Source organism: Rhinatrema bivittatum, chromosome 3 (genome assembly GCF_901001135.1).
Source record: "Rhinatrema bivittatum chromosome 3, aRhiBiv1.1, whole genome shotgun sequence".
Lineage (NCBI taxonomy): Eukaryota > Metazoa > Chordata > Amphibia > Gymnophiona > Rhinatrematidae > Rhinatrema > Rhinatrema bivittatum.
In genome coordinates, this window is record NC_042617.1 from 174,378,238 (window position 1) to 174,401,124 (window position 22,887).

At 44.4% G+C, this 22,887-nt stretch overlaps 1 protein-coding gene across 1 annotated transcript in view; it reads left to right on the forward strand.

Moving 5' to 3' along the window:
• Positions 1-22,887, forward strand: part of SMYD3 (SET and MYND domain containing 3) — a 1,539,893-nt gene that overhangs the window by 1,316,413 nt on the left and 200,593 nt on the right. The window lies entirely within an intron of this gene.

Genomic DNA, 22,887 nt, shown 5'->3' on the forward strand with positions numbered 1-22,887 from the left:
CTCCAAGGGCCCACCTAATTCCCAGCGGCCCAGGTCCCTACGGGCTCCTCCCGGGGGGACTGCGGGCTTCCAGGGATGAAGCTCCAGTTAGCTCTTGCACCGAACTCTCGACTCCTTGACCTCTCAAAGGTCCACCTAAGTCCCAGCGGTCTGGGTCCCTACGGGCTCCTCCTGGGGGTACCGCGGGACTTCCAGTGGCGAAGACTCCGTTCTTCTCCTTGACGTCACGACTCTTCGTCTGCTTCCACAGTCGCCTCAGTCTCCAGTGCTGAGGGTCAGCTGGTCGCATCTTCTGTTCTGCCTCGCCACCCGACAGGAGAACCTACAGATCTTCCTCCTAGGTATACCATCCTCCTGTCGGCCCAAGGGTTCACAAGCCTGAGCATAACACTTCTCCCCAGAGATCTTTTCTTATCCCTTAGATCCGATCATATCTAAAATCATCAATTAATTTTGACCTCATTTAATCCCAACATGCTTTTACAGTTCCCCCATTAGATTTCCCAATCTCTTCATCTGATCTCTAGCATAACACCTTCCTTTCTGCTCTTTGATACCCTGTCAGATTTGTACTCCTTAACATTTGCGCCTCAAATAGCTAATGTATTTGGCATCGATTGCCAGGCTGAGACCTGGCACCCACCCTCCAACCTGTTCCTCCCAACAAAAGAAACCCCACTGCATTGCACTTTATAAAGGCAATTTCCATTTACCTAGGTAAAATCTCTTGACTGACAATTGCCATCCTCCAACAGAGCTAAAAGAGTGCATGGGTTTCATAGCATGTGCACTTTTAGCTGCATTAAACAGAGGTGTTCCTGTGAGTGTGTTTAGTTCGGGGGAGGAAAACAGAAAAATGCACATTTGATTTTCAAAAGCCTGCTTGGTCTTTTGTTTCTTTCAGCCACCCGTGCCAATAAGTACACAGTACAGGGATGCTTTTAATGCATGCACTTTGCTAATTTTCAAAGAGAAATACCATAGGTAGTTTCCCTTTGAAAATGTGTGGAATATATGCATTAAAAACAACCATGTAGTAGGCAACTAATGCAGATTGGTTAAAAATCACATGTATATGCACAGGCTCATAGTTTGGATCCCAGAAATGGTATAAGAATTAATTCCAAGCCTCAATTCAAATTCTCTTTTTCTCCTCCCAGCATGACTATTTTCTTTGGAACACCTCCTCATGAATCTACAATCTCCCTTTAAGTTTTATTTTATATGTCCCTCCTCAGTCTTACCCTCTTAATAGGGGCTTGATGTACTGCTTTCCCATAAAGCTTAATAAATCAGTCCCTAAGAGATTTGTGATGGAAAAGTACAAGAAGCAATATCCATCCAATAAATGAAACACACGTTTCTGGCCACTACAGACCAACACTTATTATATTTCCCAATTCAAATGAGTCATTTTGGTAGTTGGTATTAATTGGAAAGGAAATATTGCTATGATTTCCTGACCTGAAAGTGCGTCAGTGAAATTACATGGCTTCTTGGCCTCTGTTAAAGACGTCAGCAAAACTGAGACCTTTATTTCAGGCTGAACTTATTTGCCATCGGTGAGGAATCTCAATTGTCATATGCCTGTCTTATTCTGATTTTTCAAGCCTGATTCAATTATATATAATACATTAGTTAAACACAGAGGTCTTACTCTGAAATGGAAAAAAAAAAAATAGGTGCTGTAATTACCATAGCAACCCACTCATCATATAATACACAGCGACATTTGAAATAAATAATATCTTTTGTATTCTCATGTACTGCTGGATAGAATATTCTTTTTCTTAATTATTCTATTTTATTATATGCACAAAATATGATTTTAGTTAGTGATGTGATGCACAAGACTATTTGAAGCAGTTAATTACCAAGCTGGAGAATATAAAAAGGCAGTAAATGCCATTGACAAATCCTAGGGGATTAGTGTAATTATAAGGTAAAATTTGCATATTATACTTCTTCTTTAGAGGTTTATGCAAAAACATTTAGCATTCATGGTAAGGCCATTTAGGATGCACTAAAAATAGTGTATTATGCAATAACATTCTAATGTTCATGTTAAACCAGGATCAGAAGTTTTTTTTTAGCATGAATACACTAAAATTAGCATGTATGCATATGTAAATGAAGAGATGTCACATTAACATAAGAATTTAGGATATACATGAAAAATAGTGTGACATTATTCCCTTCACAGACTATTTACTGTATGCTGGTTAATACGAAAAAGATAGCACTTACTGTGGAGTAGTTTTTACATTTTTAGCATGCATGCTAAGGCCTCTGGAAAACCCCTAAGCTGGCTAGAATGAAGTGAATGGGGAATTTACTCTCCTGCTGAAACTGCCTAATGATAATTTGCACCCCTCCAGACTCCTCCCACTAAGTACCATCAGATACCCCTGATAGTCATCCAATCCCCTCCCCTCCAGGCCCATCCGATCCCCCCATTGCCATCTCACCCCCTACAACCCCTTCAGCTGCCTTCAGACCCCCGACAATGAAGCACCCACCAACCCTGGCATAAAACCCCAAACTCCCTCCCACTCTTCTGGAATGAGATCTTACCATTCTGGAGTATCTGCCTCTTCACAGGCGAGAGGGTGCCAGAACTCTCTTGCCCACACTACTGACGTCACCAAAGTGTATAGATAAAGTGCCTCATAGCAGCACCATTCAGCAGGCTGTAGTAATGTCGGCAGGAAGACTCTGACGTCCCTCCTGTCCATAAGGAGTCATAACCTCCAGAATGGTAGGACCTAATTCTGCAAGGGTTGGTGGGCTTCATGTGGGAGGTGTCCTTCATGTTAGGAGGTTGAGGGTGATTTGAGGGACCAGATTGTCTTCTGGGGGAGAGAAAATGCCCTGTGCTAACTGGGTCTTTCACTTTAGGGTGGCTAACCTGAGAGATTTCAAAATACAGTATCTGGGCATTTAGATGAGCTTCCTTTCTAATGTCATCCTTGTGCGATTGAGGGTAATTTTAGCATGCACAGTAAAGTTTATTATATCGCATGTTAAATGAGAATTTTGCATGCACATTAATATTTTACCAACTTCAATGCAAAAAAATGTTTTTTAGCTTTATTGCATGTGCCCCTTAACCTTCAAAAACAATTTGATGATTTAATGCATTGTTAGTTAAAAAAAAAACAAACAGTAGGAGCTATCAGAAATGACAGTAGAGACACTGGAAAACATCTACTATTTTGTATTAAAAAACAATGCATATCGGGGGGGCGCTCTAACGCAGCCGATGAGAGCAGACGCATAGCTACCGAGCTCCGCTCCCCCGTGAGCCCACAACCTGCCGAAAAGGACGCGAACCGGGTAGAAATTTGCAATCCGATCGGGAGAATTATCCTCAGTGCTAGCCTACCTTTTTCTGATGGCCTCAAAGCGTAAAACGGCCGACCTGCGACAATTCTCATACAACAAGTTGCCGCTGGACCCGGAGCAAGATGGCGCCTCTGACGGGCGAGCTCAGTGCAGGAGACAGCGAGGAGAGAATGGTGACGCGGGCAGCAATGCCCGGCGGGGCTGCAGCATCGGCGGATAATTTTCTCACACGTAATGAGGTACGGCAATGGTTTATGGATATTAGAAAAGATATGAAACAACATAAACAGGATATCATGGCCTCAGTGGCGGACTTAAAAGAGGATTTGGCGGCACTGGGGACTAGGGTAGATGACGTGGAAACCCGGGTTGATACACATGGAGAGGCCTTAAATTCTCTACAATCTCCAGGGAGCACAATACCAATCTGATATATTAGAGCTCCAGAAGAAAATCGAAGATTTAGAAAATAGAAACAAGCGAAACAATCTTCGTATCAGGGGGGTTCCTGATACTCCAGAATTCTCTGATGCAGCGCGTATAGCCACACAAATTTGCCAGTATTTGCTTACTGGGGGCCAGGATGGCACACCCGCATCGCAGGCTGACTTCCCGGAGGTGCGCCTGGAACGTGTGCATCGTGCGCTGGGATCAGAGGCCCCATGATCTAGTCATCTGCTTCCATAGCTTCCAAATCAAAGAGAGGGTTTATGCAGCGTCCCGCAGCCAGAAGGAAATCCAGTGGAAAAATCAGCAACTCTCCATATATCAAGATCTGGCGCCCATTACGCTTCAGAAAAGGTATGCCTTGAGAGAGGTAACAACAGCATTGCGGGCGAAGGATATAAAATACTGCTGGACTTTCCCTTTCCGGCTTTTGTTTCAAGCCCAAGGAGTGACTTATAAGGTTAAAACACTGGTGGAGGCGTCGGAGGCCTTTCACAAGGCACAAATCCCTGCATCATTTCAGGTTCCCAAGATGGCGACCATAGGAAAGCTGGACACGGCACCTAGATGGCAACGAGCGGATAAGGGAGGAAAGAGACTGAGGAGACAGTCCGATGCCCGTCGCTCCCCACAGAAGGATCAAGGGTGATCTCCCCTATGGAACAGTTTTTTCTCCACCTCTGCAGGAGCTACCCTAAGGCTGCTTCTCAGTAAACGTGGCAGTATCCTGGTGGTAATAAGGACTTGGTTTGATTCCCTGTTTGACTGATTTACAAGCGTTTATTTTATTTATTTATTTATTTTGGCTACACTGCGCTGGTTTGTGGTATCGTTTGGAATACTACAATTATGGCTTGAATGCGGGTTTATTGTTCAGGTTTATAATGCTTTTTGTCTGTTTTAGGATGTGGGCTGGGGGGAGGAAGGGTGTTGGGGATTGGCGACTGCTGCATTTCGGGTGCTCATGGCTCCCACTCTTTGTGTTTCCCAGGGGTGAATGGTGGGATACGGTGAAATTGAAGGGACACACACTGGGGCACTTCTCTTATTTCTTGTATTCTGGGTGGAGAAAGCTCGGGTAGGGGAAAATCACTTTCTCTATTGGTATAATCAGCGGACTGGGGAACTCTCATTATTTATTGTTTTGGCTACACTTTTCTACATGAGCGATGGCTACTAAGATTTTCTCACTTAATGTGAAAGGGCTAAACACCCCTAGAAAACGATTGTTTCCTGGCGTGTAGCCAGATGGACTCAGAACGAATGGGTATAGTATCCGTGTGCTAGCAGTTGGAGACGGATCTGACGTCAGCACGGGGTATATATACCCCCACAGGAAGCGTAGAAACTTAGTAATTTCCGTCTCCAAAGCAGTTTGGAGAGCCTGCACGCTCGCGAGCGTGTTTTCCAAATCTACTTTCTTTCAACTACAACTTCTACAACATCGAGCCCCACACTCCTGCGGTGATACCCTAAGGTCCCTCCCCCAGTAGAGTTTCCTGGGGTGATTTCCGCGATCCCCCAGAGGTCTAAGTCCTCGGTCCGGTGGCCGAATCGCGGCAGGTACATAGCCCCCGGGCGAGGTTCGGGTGAGGCATACGAGGCACCTCGGTCCCGGCGTGGACGAGGCAGCGGGTGCATATCCTCAAACGCAGTGGTGAAGGTACTTGCCCTCTCCCCCCGCAGCCGGAGACCGCCCGGGTTCCAGCCGGGAAGCGCCGAGGATCAGGTAAGGCGTACATCTCTTATTTCTGGTCTCCAAGGAACAGAGGATCGGCGGCGTGGCACGCCGTGGAGGGCGCCATTTTGTGGGCCTTGTTCAGGTATTGAGCGCCCGTAATAGACGCGGCTCTATTCCTCCTTGTGCGTATATTGCCTTATTGCTGAGAGCATATTGAATGCTATTGAGCGTGTATTGCTAACCGCTTATTGCTGAGTGCCTATTGAATGCCATTGAGCGTGTATTGCTAACCGCATATTGCTGAGAGCCTATTGAATGCCATTGAGCGTGTATTGCTAACCGCTTATTGCTGAGAGCCTATTGAATGCCATTGAGCATGTATTGCTAACCGCTTATTGCTGAGAGCCTATTGAATGCCATTGAGCGTGTATTGCTAACCGCTTATTGCTGAGAGCCTATTGAATGCCATTGAGCGTGTATTGCTAACCGCTTATTGCTGAGAGCCTATTGAATGCCATTGAGCGTGTATTGCTAACCGCTTATTGCTGAGAGCCTATTGAATGCCATTGAGCGTGTATTGCTAACCGCTTATTGCTGAGAGCCTATTGAATGCCATTGAGCGTGTATTACTAACCGCTTATTGACAGCCATAGAGCGTGTATTGCTAACTGCATATGGCTGAGAGCAATTGAGCTGTTTTCATGGCCGCCTATTGCTGAGAACATATTGCCTATTATTAGGGTTAAGCGCCTGTTGTATTAAGCGCATATTGCTGCCGCATATTATTATTATTGCGCGCCTGTTGTATTAAGCGCTTATTGCTGCCGCATATTATTATTATTGTGCGCCTGTTGTATTAAGCACATATTGCTGCCGCATATTATTATTATTGTGCGCCTGTTCTATTAAGCATTTAGCGCATACTGTTCAATGGAACAGAACGCCTCAGCGTCTTCAGCGGCGGCGCCTGCCTCAGGCATTAAAGCCCTTGGCCTCTGCTCTGCATGCCAGCTTCGAGCCACGCACAGTGAAGAGCCAGACTCCCTATGTGCCCAATGTGAGGAGGCCGTGGGACCCTCGGGCCAGGACCGGTCTCAGCCACGATTTGCTGACAGTTCCCCAGGGACTACCCCGGATTTAGCGGGCAGTCTTGACCAATCGGGAATCCCGGGGGATCTTGTACCCCGGCGATTAGAGGCTGCTTCCATTTCCTGGGTAGTTCACTTTAAGGGGATTCATGCCTTTGTACAGATGCAAACGGCTTCCCGTCCAGGCCCTGCGGTTCCTGCTGTTCCTGTTGTTCCTGCTGTTTCTGCGGTTCCTGCGGTGGCTGTGACTGCGGCGGCTGCTGCGGCTGCCGCTGCGGTGGCGGCTCCTGCGGATCCTGTTCCTGGACTTTCACGCCCTTATCGTGAGCGGGACCTCCCGCCGCTGGACAGTCCAGATCAATCAGACCAGAAGGTTTCACCGGACGAGTCCGAACTCCTGGACGAGGGGGAACTTCCCCCAGGGATTGAGCCATATGGAACCATGAGGCGGTTCTTCCCTAAGGAGGATCTCTCCGACCTGGTGTCTCAGTGTCTGGCGGAGCTGGATATTACAGGTCCCAGCGCTATGGTACCCTCTGCGCAGAACCCCCTGCTGGAAGGTCTTTGTCCTACAGCCCGCCATTTTCCATTCTTGCAAGCGGTACAACAACTGATAGATTTAGAATGAGCGGCACCAGCGGCTTCCTTCAAAGGGGGCCGGGCCCTGACGGGCATGTACCCATTGGCACCGGCTATCCAGGACCTGCTGCCGTGCCCTCAGGTGGACGCCTTGATTAGCGCTGTGGTCAAGCGCACTACCATTCCAGTTGAAAGGGGGACGGCCCTCAAGGAGCCTCATGACCGGCGACTGGACGCCATTCTGAAGCAGACCTTTGAGGTGGCAGCTCTGTCTTTGCGGATCGCGACCTCCTGCACAGTGGTGACGCGTGCCTGTTTGTCACAGGTTAGGAACAACGCTCCAGCAGCTGACATGGAGTCAGCTCTTTCGTTCCTAACGGATGCTGCATCAGACCTGGTCCGGACAACAGCTAAGGGGATCTCATCCTCCGTAGCCGCCAGGAGGCAGCTCTGGATCCGGAGATGGTCGGCTGATGCGCCTTCAAAAACACGCCTCACCAGATTGCCCTTTAAGGGCTCTTTCCTATTTGGCAGCGACCTTGATAAACTGGCCAGTACATGGGGCGCCTCTCCAGTGCCTAGACTGCCGGAAGATCGGTTCAGAAGGAGCCAGCACGCCTTTCCAAGGCCCTCCAGGGGCAGGAGTTCACAGCGCTTTATTCCTTACAGGAGTCGCTACCAGGCACCACGTCCTCAGGCCAGGAATTAGTCCTTTCGGACCAAGCAGCGCAAGAGGGGAGCAGGCCCGGGCTCGGGTCCCAGCCGCGCCTCCCAATGAGAATCCGCCGATTCATCTGGGGGACGGAGCCATAGGGGGCAGGGTTAACCCTCTTCTACCCCAGATGGGTCGAGATTACGTCGGACCAGTGGGTCCTCGCCATTATCCGGGAGGGATATTATCTGGACTTTCATCATCTCCCTCCGGACAAGTTTGTGGAATCTTCATGTCCCATACACAAGAAGGCAGCATTGGAAGCTACCCTGGCGAGGCTCCTGTCCTTGAAAGCCATCATCCCAGTACCTGCCTGGGAAGTGAATTCTGGACACTATCATGTAAATGGGTTGGTGAAGCAGCCATTATCCCACTACTAGTACACTTCCCCCTAACATCAAAGATTTAGGAAGACAGGGCAGGTAAGAAAAGGGGGGTTTTTTGGCCCAGCAGGGCTGTGTAGGTATGTTATCTGCAAAAATTGCCTCTAAAAAAATCACCCTTTTGATACTAGATAAACAAAAGTGTAGGGTAAAAAATACCTTACTTGCTAATATCAGCTGTCCGGTATTTACTGTGAAGGCATTTGAAATCTCAAATGCTTTTTATATTTTTTTGCTTTTGGAATTCACTTAAAAAATGTTCAAAGAAAGTTCAAATGGAATTCAAATAATTCTTATATTATATTCAGAAACCCTCTCCATAGTTTGTATACTTGGTGGCATTTATCTGAAATTTTCATGTTTGAGAGACACTAACAGCTTAAAACCATATCACTGTTCCCTGCCGACTACAACTTTTGGGTTTGTGTCAGAAAAGCACTTGTTTTATCGCTCACGAGAATAGCCCCAATAATAGCCACTATGCGTGATATAAACTGTTTTTCCCCTCTACTGCACAAAAAAAGGGAGTAGTTAAATCCGACATTAAATCCCACGTTAGTGCACATTATTTTTCCGTGAAATGCGGTAGGAGTTTCTCATTTGCAAAATGTTCTAGCTTTTGCATGCTCATTATATTTGCATGCATAAGAACATAAGAAATTGCCCTGTTGGGTCAGACCAAGAGTCCATCAAGCCCAGCATCCTGTTTCCAACAGATGCCAAAGCAGGCCACAAGAACCTGGCAATTACCCAAACACCAAGATCCCATGCTACTGATTCTATTAATAGCAGTGTTTTTTCCCTAAGTAAACTTGATTAATAGCAGCTAATGGACGTCTCCTCCAAGAACTTATCTGAACCCCTTTTGAACCCATCTACACTAACTGCACTAACCACATCCTCTGGCAACAAATTCCAGAGCTTAATTGTGCGTTCAGTGAAAAATAATTTTCTCCAATTAGTCTGAAATGTGTTACTTGCTTCCTTCATGGAATGCTCCCTAGTCCTTCTATTATCCAAAAGTGTAAATAACCGTGCGACACAATAAAGATTGTGCGTTTATCGCACGTTTAGACCCCTTTTATAATGCCATAAGGCCCCTAACGTGGTTTGATGAATGACCCTGTTCAGTCTGTAAACATTCTATGGACCTATCTGAATTCACTCACCCTATTACTGGTAAGATTTATACACTTCGTGTTAACTCAGATTGTGATCCTCAGGGTGTAGTTTATGTGATATCTTGTCCATTTAATAAATTGTACGTGGGGAAAACATCTCGTAAAATTAAAACACGTATTATAGAGCATAAATCCAATATTAGGACAGGCAGAGAAAATGCCCCTTGGTGGCTCACTGGTTAGAGGCATTACACTCAGTGGAGGAACTCCAATTTTTTATCTTAGACGTGGTTTCGATCCCGGGTAGGGGTGGTAATTTTTCTGCAACGCTAATTAAAAGAGAACAACAATGGATTTATAATTTGGACACAGTAGTTCCCAAAGGATTGAATGCTGAACTTGAGTGGCATCATTTTATCTAAAATGTTAGTGATGTTGTAGGAGTCATTACTGTGACAAACGCAGCTTGGCGCCAAAATGACTTGCCTAGGCTTTAAATTCAGTGATCTCGATCAGCACTTTGTGCTCCTGAAACCATGTACAATACATCTTGATATACAGGTATGTGATTCTAAATAATTTGTGTCTGCTATTGGGTTACCCTTTATATACTTGGCTAGACTTTTAATTTCTCTCATTTACAGATTGTTAAAAAATCCCCTCGAAGCAGCCAAACAGGCGAAACATGGTCCGTGTCGGGGACTGCTGTTCAGAAATATTGATATGTGACAATTTATAATTCAAGAGGCACCGTTTAAGAAGAAATAAAAAAAATTTCTTAATTTAAATACTAGTCCAAGTGAAGTTTCTGTGCACTTTTTGGTATTGTTTATCATTATAGTATCTTGGCCATTATAGTATCCTGGCCATTATAGTATTGGATTGAGGTTCCCAATTCATTGTAATGATTTGAGTATCAATTTACAGTTTTCATCAGTTTTCCCCAGATAAATGGACTTATGGAGAGGACGGATCAAGACCTTGAACAGTTCCTTAAATGTTTTGTCTCTGTTCATCAGAATGATTGGGCCAGATCATTCCTATGGGCTGAGTTTGCTCATAACAATCATGTTAGCAAATCTACAGAGGTCTCACCATTCTTCAGAGTTTATGGCCAACACTCTGTTTATCTCCTGCCACTCTGGCTATTGAAATTTATGTCACCGATGACTTGGTGCAATACATACAGAAAACCTGAGCATAGGTGCATAGTAATTTGGAGAAAACCATGACTCAGCAGAAGAAATTTGCTGTCATCATAGACATGAACCCCAGTTTCAGGATGGTAACAAAAGTCTGGCTGTCCACAAGGAATCTACATCTGAAGCTCCCATGTGCCTCACTCGGCCCTAAATACATATGCCATTATTAAGACAATTAACCCAATAACCATGCATCTTCAGCTTCCCAATACACATAAGAACATAAGAAATTGCCATGCTGGGTCAGACCAAGGGTCCATCAAGCCCAGCATCCTGTTTCCAACAGAGGCCAAACCAGGCCACAAGAACCTGGCAATTACCCAAACACTAAGAAGATCCCATGCCACTGATGCAATTAATAGCAGTGGCTATTCCCTAAGTAAATTTGATTAATAGCCATTATTGGACTTCTCCAAGAACTTATCCAAACCTTTTTTTAACCCAGCTACACTAACTGCACTAACCACATCCTCTGGCAACAAATTCCAGAGCTTTATTGTGCATTGGGTGAAAAAGAATTTTCTCCGATTAGTCTTAAATGTGCTACTTGCTAACTTCATGGAATGCCCCTTAGTCCTTCTATTATTCGAAAGTGTAAATAACCGATTCACATCTACTCGTTCAAGACCTCTCATGATCTTAAAGACCTCTATCATATCCCCTTCAGCTGACTCTTCTCCAAGCTGAACAGCCCTAATCTCTTCAGCCTATCCTCATAGGGGAGCTGTTCCATCCCCTTTGTCATTTTGGTTGCCTTTTTCTGTAACTTCTCCATCGCTACAATTTCTTTTTTGAGATGCGGTGACCAGAATTGTACACAGTATTCCAGGTGCGGTCTCACCATGGAGCGATATGACATTTTACGTTTTATTAACCATTCCCTTCCTAATAATTCCTAACATTCCTTTTGCTTTTTTGACTGCTGCAGCACACTGAGCCAACGATTTTAAAGTATTATCCTCTATGATGCCTAGATCTTTTTCCTGGGTGGTAGCTCCTAATATGGAATCTAACATCGTGTAACTACAGCAAGGGTTATTTTTCCCTTTATGCAACACCTTGCACTTGTCCACATTAAATTTCATCTGCCATTTGGATGCCCAATCCTCCAGTCTTTCAAAGTCCTCCTATAATGTATCACAATCTGCTTGTGATTTAACTATTCTGAATAATTTTGTATCATCCGCAAATTTGATAACCTCACTCATCGTATTCCTTTCCAGGTTATTTAAGAAAGCCTTTCCAGACCCCAACTGAACCTTAACTCACTTTCAGACCTTACCTTAACATGATAATCAATATCATTGTGAAACTCCATTACTTAGTAAATACTATAAATTTGTAAATTTGTTCTTTCTGTTAATTTCCTATCGACTTTTCACTGCTCCCAGTTGTGTATTTCCCTGTTTTATTGTAACTGCAACATTTTCGATCCGCACCTGTTAATGTTCTTATTGTATCTTACACCCCTTGTTATTTGTAAATCGGCATGATGTGATATCTTTTGCGAATGCCGGTATAGAAAAACACAAAATAAATAAATATATATATTGAAAAGCACCTGTCCAAGTACAGATCCCTGAGGTGCTCCCCTGTTTACCCTTTTCCACTGAGAAAATTGACCATTTAATCCTACTCTCTGGTTCCTGTCTTTTAACCAGTTTGTAATCCACGAAAGGACATTACCTCCTATCCCATGACTTTTTAGTTTTCTTAGAAGCCTCTCATGAGGGACTTTGTCAAACACCTTCTGAAAATCCAAATACACTACATCTACCGGTTCACCTTTATCCACATGTTTATTAAGCCCTTCAAAAAATGAAGCAGATTTGTTAGGCAATACTTCCCTTGGGTAAATCCATGTTGACTGTGTTCCATTAAACCATGTCTTTCTATATGGTCTACGATTTTGATCTTGAGAATAGTTTCCACTATTTTTCCCGGCACTGAAGTTAGGCTCACTGATCTATAGTTACCCGGACTGCCCCTGGAGCCTTTTTTAAATATTGGGGTTACATTGGCCACCCTCTAGTCTTCAGGTACAATGGATGATTTTAATGTTAGGTTACAACTTTTAACTAATAGATCAGAAATTTCATTTTTGAGTTCCTTCAGTATCCTAGGTTGCATACCATCCAGTCCAGGTGATTAAGAACATAAGAAATTGCCATGCTGGGTCAGACCAAGGGTCCATCAAGCCCACACCATCCTCATTTCATGTCTCCTTGTTAAGGCTAGCCATGCCAGATCCTTTCAACAGACATGAAACTCCTCCGGATCCAGTTGTGGTCAATGCCCAAACTGAATTCGAGGTTGAAGAGATTCTGGAGTCTAATCCCATAGCAAAGTACAGAACTTGGTCCAGTCAAAGGGATATGGCCCCAAAGAAATATTTTTGGTTGATGCATCTGACGTCCATCACATCATCCGTTGAAGAAATTTTTAACTAAGCAATGCAAGGGGCCATCTGGAGGCTATCCTTGAAGCAGGGGAGTCAGAGTAGTGTAAGGATCTTTTGCAAAATGCTCCTCTAGCCTGCAGGTAGTACTGTGAGCCACTTGAACTGTTTGTCTTGTCCTCCCAGCAATATGCTCCTCACTTCCACCCCCCACCCCATGGCCATCTTGTTTCTTGTTTATACTTGTACTTATAATGAGGCAGTCTCATCAATCAGTTACCAGAGCTTCGTCCTACCTTCCAGTCCTTGTACTCTGGCTTCGTTTCTTCATCTGCAAGACTACTTTGTCTTCAGATTCTACATTTAGTGTTCCTGCTTGTTCTCATTCTCAGATTCCTGGATTCCTAGTTTATTCCTGTTCCTCGCCCTGCTCCAGGCTTCTTGTCCCCTGTTCAGCTGGAGTCCAGCCCCATTTCTTATGCCTCGCTGGACACTAGTACCGGAGGGATCAATCCAAAAGGAAGGTGTCTGGCCTAGGCAGAAGTCACTCTATTGTCAGTGGCCTGCATTTGATTCCCTTGACACTAGGCCACTCGTTTCTGGGGCGACTCATGGATGACAACTGTCACATCTGGCCAGTCAAGCTGTTCATTGAATTACAATATTTTTAAAGTGAGCAGGCTGAATCAAAGGCCCACAGGTTGTAGTTGCCCACTTCTGTTCTAGAGGTTTGTATTCATCACAGAAAACACTGGTGACTCTTCGTGGTCTTAAATACATAAGCCTATCGCTGTCACCACATGAACTGCTTTCAGTTGTTTTGATCTGCATTTATGGAACGAGTTGCCATTTGAAGTGAGACTAGAAGCTGAATATCTAAAATTCAGGATGGCATTGACGACCTGGCTGTTTACCCATACTGTGATTTGAGAAGGGGACTGACTGTTTAGGAATTAAGCTTTGAGCTGGGGGTCCATCGTTACCAGAACATTCGTGTTGAGATGATAACTGGGAGGTTTATGCTGTGGTGATATTTGTGGTTTACTATGAGAGAGGTTTTTAAATTGTTTTGTTTTGGATATGTTGGGTTAGGAATTTAGAGTGGGATTGGTCAGGCATAGGTCTGGTTGGTTTGGAATGTATTGAACCACACTTTCTTGTCTGATTGATAAGTGTGCAATAAAGTTTTATTAAATACATTTTTGCATTGCAATGTCATGTAAGTTATATTACATTCTTTTATAATGTGTAACCATTTCATTATGATTGCAAAGTACTGGTTTAATACAGGAATACCAGCAATTTAATTCTGGGGCTCTTTTGCTAGAAGTAGAAAATGATAAATAAGAGAACCCTGGGGAGTGCATTTTATACTTAAGAGACTGAAAAAAGCATTGAATTGCATTTATCAAACTCTTTTCTCCATTACCATTATTTCATTTTTTTTCCTTTTGGCAACTAGCAACTTAGGATCTGCTATGTTGAACATGATATAATGCCTCTCTCAGCCAGTATGTATGTTCAGTGTTTCCATGACTATATGTAAGGACAACTTTCCATTTAACTTCTATAGTATTTACTGGAACAATGCACATCTGCTTATTAAAAGCTTAATCTCTCAGTCATATATTGACAAGACAGTCCATTGATTAAAAATGCAGAGCTATAGATCACAGGCTTTTATCGTATCCATGCTCTTTCACCATTCCAGACCTGATCTGATAGAAATCTTAGAATGTTTTTCTTGTAGCTAACACACCAAAAAGAGAGAGGCTAATGAACCACAATATATCCAAAGTGAAATTAAATATTAAACATATTGACATGTTTGTATCATCATTTTTATTTTATTTTTATGGATTTTAAGATTCCGCCTTATGCATTCATACTTCCTTTGTAATTTTGTTTATGTACCACTGTCATTTCACTTTCTTATATCTATCATGTCCTTCAAAATCTAACATTTCAATGGGGTTCTTTCATACCTCAAATGTCCTTTTCATCTTTTAGCTGTGCACAAATATGGCATCCTTGTATTTTACTGGTCCAATAGAAGGCATCACAACCTACAAACGTTTTTCTCTCAGACCATTATGACTACTAGAAGACTCCCAAATGTGGTGAGTAGAAACAGGATTAGTATGTTATGGAGACATGAGTGAGGCCTTTTGCTCTCTGGTAGCTGAGATGAGTTCAAGTGTTCATTTCTGTAGGTGGAAAACACGTTACAAGACTGTCCTGATGGGGACCACTGCAAGCTCACTCTGCTTCTGCAGAAAAAAAACAAAAAACAACAGCCAAAACACCGTCCTGAGATCTCCAAAAGTGTTTATTTCCCAAATTAAAGCAGAGTATCTTAAACTTACAACAAAAATGAGTCTTTATATGCTCCATCAAAACAAGCAAACAGAAGACCATCTTCATTCATAAGTCACTTGTTACAGTTGTTTAAAAATGAATAGAAATTAGATTTTTTCACATTCACAGCCCTGAAGGGCTTTATAGACTCAGTGCACTTGCTGCCACCTTCCAAACAAGACTGGATATCCATGAAACACAGGTGGATCAGTTATTTGATCCCACATAAGTAGTACCACTACTGGAATATCAAGATTTCTGGATTCATATAGGAAGCATCTTGAAGATCCCATATCCTGCTGATCTTTCACAAATGTAAGGACGTAGTCTGCCACTTGAAACATGAAGAGAATTTACTTTGTAAAATCAGTACTCTTTCCTGAGAATGTATTTATTTATTTTATTATATTCTGCTTTTTACACTTTTTTTCAGCATTTCAAAGCAGATTACATTCAGGAACAGGCTTCTGCTGCTCTACACCAATCTCGGTTGTTTCCAAGGAACCTCCTGGAAACAGTTCCTGCCCTCGTTCCGTTCTAGTGGCATCTCTGTTCTTGTAGAGGTGCTCATACTCCATGGCTGGCACATACCATATATGTTCACTAGAACAGGAGGTACATGGATGAAATCATCTCTGATTTAGAGCATGGATTCAAATATATATTTAGTTGGTGACCAAAGGGATCCTACACAAAGCATTTTGGATCTAATAGTTAAAGCAAGAATGCCCCCTAAAGAAATATTTAAAATATTTCTGCTTTTCCTCAGAAAAGATTTACATGGGTTTTTTTCTTTTACATTTTTTTTCTTACTTTTGAGTTTAGTGTGCTTTTATTTGCTTTTTTTTCTGGGTAGTCTCTGCAAGGTCTGGGTTTGCCAGGTTTCTTTTTCCATTCCTGTCCGGGGAATATACAGGCTGCAGACTCCCTTTCTCTTCTTGCACTCCTCTTCAATCGGAGCTCAAATTCCATGCAGGGAGAGGAGAAAGAGAGACGTGACTACAAACTAGAGGTATCTGAGCAGTGGTCAAAATTAATATTGGAATGGCAAATATTTTTCTTCCCCATATTTTTTTTCTGTTAATCTTAAACATGAGAGCAAAAGGAATGGTGGGATTCTTTAGCCAGAGGAGAAGATCACTTTGTCACTCTGATTTAAGCCTAACTGGATGGTGTGGTGGTACCGACTGCTGATGCAACCATTCCTTCCAGACGGCTTCACTCCACCTACCTTTCTTTCTTTGCACCTCCTCTTGCTGGGGATGGACGCCTGGCTGCCACGGCATCTGCTTGCCGTCCTCTCCGGCGTCCCCGGACCGGCTTGGGCGCTGCCTCCCGCCATGCTCCACTGGTACCTTAGGGCGCGTGTGCCGCGCGGCCCTCTCTCTTATTTCCTACTTGGCACGAACCTCAGGGGCATCCCCCTGTGATGACGTCACGCTGCCTGGATATTTAAAGCCTACGATGTTTGCTAGCCTTTGAGTTAGCAACGGGATTCCTTACGGATGGGATTCGCTCTCCGTACCCAGCTACTCTGCTTCTCCAATCTTCCACTGGACTCTTACGCTAACGGGGTACCCATTCCTTGGGGGCCTCACTTGCTTTTCAGGTCGCTATCAGGAAACCAGTACTTGCTACTGGAGGGCCCATGTTCCCTGACTCGCTGCCTGCTCCTACCTTCTCTTCTGCCTGGAAGGATTCGCTATCTTCAACACCAGTGAGTACTACCATCTTCACCTCAGAGCTGTTCCCTGCAACCAGGTACTCGCTCCTCGAGGGCCTGCCTCCGTTCCAGCCCTGGTGCCATCTCCTACGTGGAATCGCTGTGTGAGTACATCACCTTCAAGCCTTTCAGGGATCAGGTACTCGCTACTCGAGTGCCTGCTCTCCCTATCCTGGGGTTCTCCATACTGGGGCTTCTGCATATTCCACTGTACTCATTATTCTCAGTTCTTTCCACTACTACCGGAGGAGTTGCTGTTCCAGCGCCTGAGGGATACTAACCCAGCCGGGCTACTCCAACTGCTCACCACTGCCACCTCTGGTGGCTTTACCACATTGTTTAATAAAAGATCAATCTCTGTGTTTGTGTGTCCTCGGCTGAGACTGACCTGTGGGCCCCTCACAGGACTTCCCTCCATGGGCTTGGTCAGCTGCCACAGTGTCCAAGGGTCCACCCAAACCTCACAAATTATAACAACTGCTTTAAAAATGCACTTCAACCAAAGAATTTCTAAAAGACAGGTGGGCTGAAAAGTTCCCTGCAGCTATATTGTGCTAAAATGTCACATCACACAGCAGCAAATTTTCAAAAGATCCCACACGGTTGCAAAATCTGCATGTGTTTTTGCTCATGTACTTTGCACCAGTTCTCAAAGTGCAGTATGAGCGATGTTTTGAAAACTGCCCTGGGGAGAAAGCACCTGCAGAGATTTGCACCCATTGTTTCTACAGGTACTGTTTCCCTTCAAAATAAGGCTTATGCTTTTGAAAATGCAGACCTACACACGCTATGGCCTTCACTGGCATAACCTGCATTCAAGCTCATCTCCTTGTTCCTCGGGTCAAAGGATGCACACTTGTGATCCCGGTGCTTACTTTTACCCATGGAAAGGGTGGGCAGTTTTTCAGACAGAGAATTTGCCAGGGTGAATAGCCCTTTATCGGAATAAATGGATTTTGAAAATTGCCCTCTACACTTCAAGTAAAAATAAGCTAAATGTTATTTCTCTCCCAAAATGTAGGCCCTAGGGCACATCTAAAGAGCATTTGCTTCTTTTCTGGAAAGTCTCCAGTCCCCGTCTCCGTCTCCCCCTCATGACACCTGTCACGGATTGCACTGCTTATGGCCTGCGGAGCGACTGATTTCTGTTGGCAGCATGTGACTCATAATATCACTAGGGGAACTTCCTACATTCCTATGAATCTCATTTTCTGCACACTGATGGATGGTTAGAAGCATTGCCCATTAAACACCAGGGGAGGAATAGACAGGAAATGCAATATTGCAGGCGGTAAAATAACATGGCTGGAAAAGTGAAATTATTGCACAGTGTTTCAAGTTTACTCCTTTTGTTTGAAAAGTGTCCAGGTCTCAACAAAACCAAGTCATCAAGATAGAAACAGATGCTGTGCTGGCATACTACTTCAGCAGACACAGCATGTTGCTTTGGCATTAAGGAAATTAAATTTAACCATTAAAAAACGATGCCATTGTTCTAGTATTTAATTACAAAGTGTGCAAGTTGAAATAGTTTTCATATTAATACCTTCGCTTCTACTCCTTATCCTAATAACAAAATTCAATTGTTCTCTGTGGTTTATGTCTAACGAAAAGAAAACTTGCATAAGCATTTTTTTTTTTTTTTAAATTGCTTACTCCTAAGCATTTATACCTGTTTTGGACTTCCCTTTGCAAGCTCTAAAGACTGACCTGCTAACAAGTTTAACTTTGCTCATTAATTATGTCATGCTAGCAATATGATTCCTAAGCTGTTTTATTGTTGTTATATTTCTATAACACACAGCTAAATTTTAAATCCCCCGCGCGCGGGGAAAATAGGGGTTACGCGTGCGGCCGAGCCTTGCGCACGCTGCACACATTATAGAAGAGGTCCAGCCACAAGCGTAACCCCTGTTACGCGCACAAGAGCCAGGCCTCTATCAAGGGGCGGTACCGGGGGCAGGGAGGGGCGGTCCACAGGGTGGAGCTGGAGGCCACCGGTACAGCAGCAGCTCGCGCAATTTACACCAGCTCAAGAACTAGCGTAAGTTCTGAAATAAAGAAAAAAACAAAAGGTAGGGACTTCAAAGGGGTCGGGGAAGAGGCTTATTATTCATAAGGGCATATCAGCAAGATTGTAAACAGAGTTGATTTGATTTGTATCAAGAAAGTCGGTCTATAAAAGCCATAAATAAATAAATATTTGGTATTGTATGAAGGTTGACTAATTTTCATAATAGAGACATCCCACTTAGCAAGTTCTATATATTTTGTGTATATGCCTGTGCGCATGTCAAAAGTAAGAGGGCGGAGTTATAGGTATTCCAGGGCGAGGCCAACAGTTCTGTGCATAACTCCATATTTTAAAACTGGGATCCTCTGTGCATATCGGCTTGTTAGTTGTGTAAATTTACTGCTGTTTCAGATGAGGAGCAAGTCTGTAGATTTCGAGTTTAGGACTTACAGGACAGGGTTAGAGGTCTAGGTAAACTGGAGGGCTTGCAGGATGAAGAAACATGGGGGTTTTGAAGCCCTCTATAATAACTGGACAAACTGGTGGACTAATTGGAAAAACTGAGTTGTCCCTCGCACAAGCATGTTTTAAAATCCTACTACAAATGCGCGTAAAAGCCAGCAAGGGCCAAGGAAAGATAGGTGAAGTACGTTTTCTTGAACAATCTCTTAAAATTAGGTGCATACTTACTTGCGGGGGGTGTATTTTAAAAAATACACGCACACATGATTTAAAATTGTATCATATCTCTGTTTGCATGCCAATACGCGTGTATATAAGCACACACGCATTCATTTTAAAATTAACCTGGAAGTGTTTTGCCAGTATAAATTAATGGACAAGGACATCAGATTGCATATATAACTCCCTCAGTATTGCAAGAGCCCAAAAAACGAAAATGATTTGGGAACAAATGATTGGGTAGCTGCTGCCCTGAAAAAGCCTGTGGACACACAGAGCAGTGTCAACATGGAAAATTGCCAATCTGTAAAAAGCAGAATGAACCTATTTGTCCTATTAATTCACTGTTTCCAGGCAAAGATTGGTGGATCATCCAAAATGTGCTGGTCGATTTTCAAAGGTTTGTGGGCACCAAAACCAGGAGATACGCATATGACTCAGACCCAAGTGTGCCATGCAGATTTTAAAAGGCCTGTGGCCCCGTGCATATCTCCTTGTACGCACATAAAAAAGTTTTCTAAAAAAACAGGGGCAACACGTGGGCGTAGTCTGGGCAGGGCGTGGGTGGGACATGGGTGGACCGGGACTGCACCATGAAGTCAGTGTGTAAGTAGTTACGTGTATAACGTGGGCTGGGGTCCCCTATCACAAAAACTTTTCTTCTGCTATGGATGGCGTGTAAGTCATGTAATAAAAAAACAAGGCTAGTCAGCAGGGTTTTAAGGCTTGGAGCTTAATAGGGTAAAAGAGAGACAAGTTAGCTAGGGGGTTTAGAAAGTCCCCTTCTTTACTGGGGTGAACTGGGAAAAAAGCCTATTGCATTGCCGTGCATGCCTACTAAAGTTACCCCCACTTACGCACTCAAGATGGCATTCCCGCACATGCGCGCGCAAATATCAAATCGTGCGCACATGCACGCATCAATATAATATTGTGTGCGCATGTACACACGGATAGCTGATTTTGTAACATGTGCACATATACGATGAGATACTTAATTCAGTATGGTTATACACACACAAGTTGTTGATCATTAGAAATATTATTAGGTTATAATAAAAGAGTACGATTACACCATCTTGCCCTAGTTAAGAATCTCTTGATCATCTTTCCTGGATAATACCAGCTAAGGAATCTTTGATACATCTCTGTAGCTCTCACTTTAAATTCTTCCTCAGTCGAGCACAACTTTCTCAAATGAAGCAGTTGACTGAGCAATAAATTCTTCCTTAATTTTCGAGGATGAAAGCTGGAAAAGTGTATTATAGTGTTATGCCACTCAGCTTTCAAAAAGTTGAGGACAAAAAAATGCTGCCCAGAAATGGAGATTGAAATATCCAGAAAGGAAACATTGTAATAAGTAAACTGTAAATTATTGTTACAGAAATTAAGCCTAGCCAAAAAAGATTTCAAAATAGCCTCATCTCTATTCCAAATCATAAAAATAACATCAATGTGCTGCCCAACTTAATATGTTGTTGGAAAGGCAATTCTCCCAGGACAAGCAGGATGATAGTTCTCACATATGGGTGAGGACATCATCAGATGGAGCCCTGTCACGGAATACTTTTGTCAAAGTTTCTAGAACTTTGACTGGCACACTGAGCATGCCCAACATGCCACTAACCCTGTGGCCACACGGGGTCCCCCTTCAGTCTCTTTTTTCCCGTGCAGCAAGTTGCCTCACAATTAGGAGCTCTGTGAGAAATCCTCACAACTTTCCTCACGGAATCATTTGAAGTTTACCTTAAAATCACCCTCACTGGGAATCCCCCATCACGCTCTGTTCCCTCCGACGCTTGGTAAGTGTTTTTCCCGTGGTTTGCGGTCGGTTCCCGGCAACTTACCTCTCGATCCCTGACTGTCACCGACCGCGCACCCGCCATTTTTTTCGGCATGGCGACCGGGTTTAGGAAATGTCTTGAGTGTCCGAGGACCATGTCCATAATGGACCCGCATAATGTTTGCGTTTTGTGCTTAGGCCCCTCGCACGACGTCCATTGATGCCCCAGTTGCGCATAAATGACCCTGAAAGGCTGGCGTGCTCGACTGGATAAGATGGAGCATCTGTTTTCATCGAAACGCTCTGCTCCATCGACTTCAGCTCAAGTGGCTCCGACCGGAGAGGGTCCATCGACCTTGGAGACGCTATGCCAGGAACATCGTGGAGCAGGTGACCGTCCGTCACCAACACCCTTGAAGGCATTGGCATCATCGTCCTCGGTACCAGAGAAGGACCGGACCGAGCACTGAGGGAAACATTGTCACCAGCACTGACGTGCGTCCCCGCCCGGTGCCGGCACAGATGCAGCAGCATCAATTCCCATCAAGCCACCTGCGAAGAGGGCCCAGGGAGAGGAGCCCCCATACTCCTCTGGACCTGGGATCCCGAGGCGTTCCCCACAGATATCAGTGCCGGGTACTGAGCCTACACAGATCGCTGTGGAACATCCAGTAATGCCTAGCCTGCCTCCTACCCCAGGCGCAGTGCTATCTATGCCAGCCTTTAGGGAGGAATTGGACAGACTGGTACAAGAGGCAGTGCTCAATGCCCTCCGGGGTTTCAAGTTGCTGCCACTGCCGGCCCCCATACCAGCTCCAGAACCGGCGCCCTCGATATTTGCACCGAACCTTGAGCACTTGGACACCCTCATTGGTGCCCTGCCATCTCAGCCTGTGCCATCGGACACGCTGGCTCCGAGTCGACCATCGAGGCCTCCGCAGGTCCCGATTCCCATACCGGGTTCCTCAGAGGAAGAAGGGGGGACTTCTGGCCCGATCCCAGCATGGGATCCACTGATGCCGGAGCCCATTCCAGGGCCATTGGGGCTGTTGTTGCCTAAGCGTTCCTCAACCGCTTCGGTACCCTCGAGGTCGGCACCGGCTCCTTCAATGCTGGTGCTGCATCCTTTGATGCCACTTCAATATCCATCGATGCCTTCTCGCCCTCTAGGCTCTGGTATCCTTCCTCCCTCAGAACCAGCAGGTGAGGAACAAACTCCCTATGATCCATGGGAGGATGAGTCCTCGGACTATTCCTCATCCGAGGAATTGCTCTCAGAGCCTTCACCCCCGGAAGAAAGGCATCAATCTCCTCCTGAAGACCTCTCCTTTGCCAGCTTTGTCAAAGAGATGTCTGAAACTATCCCATTTCC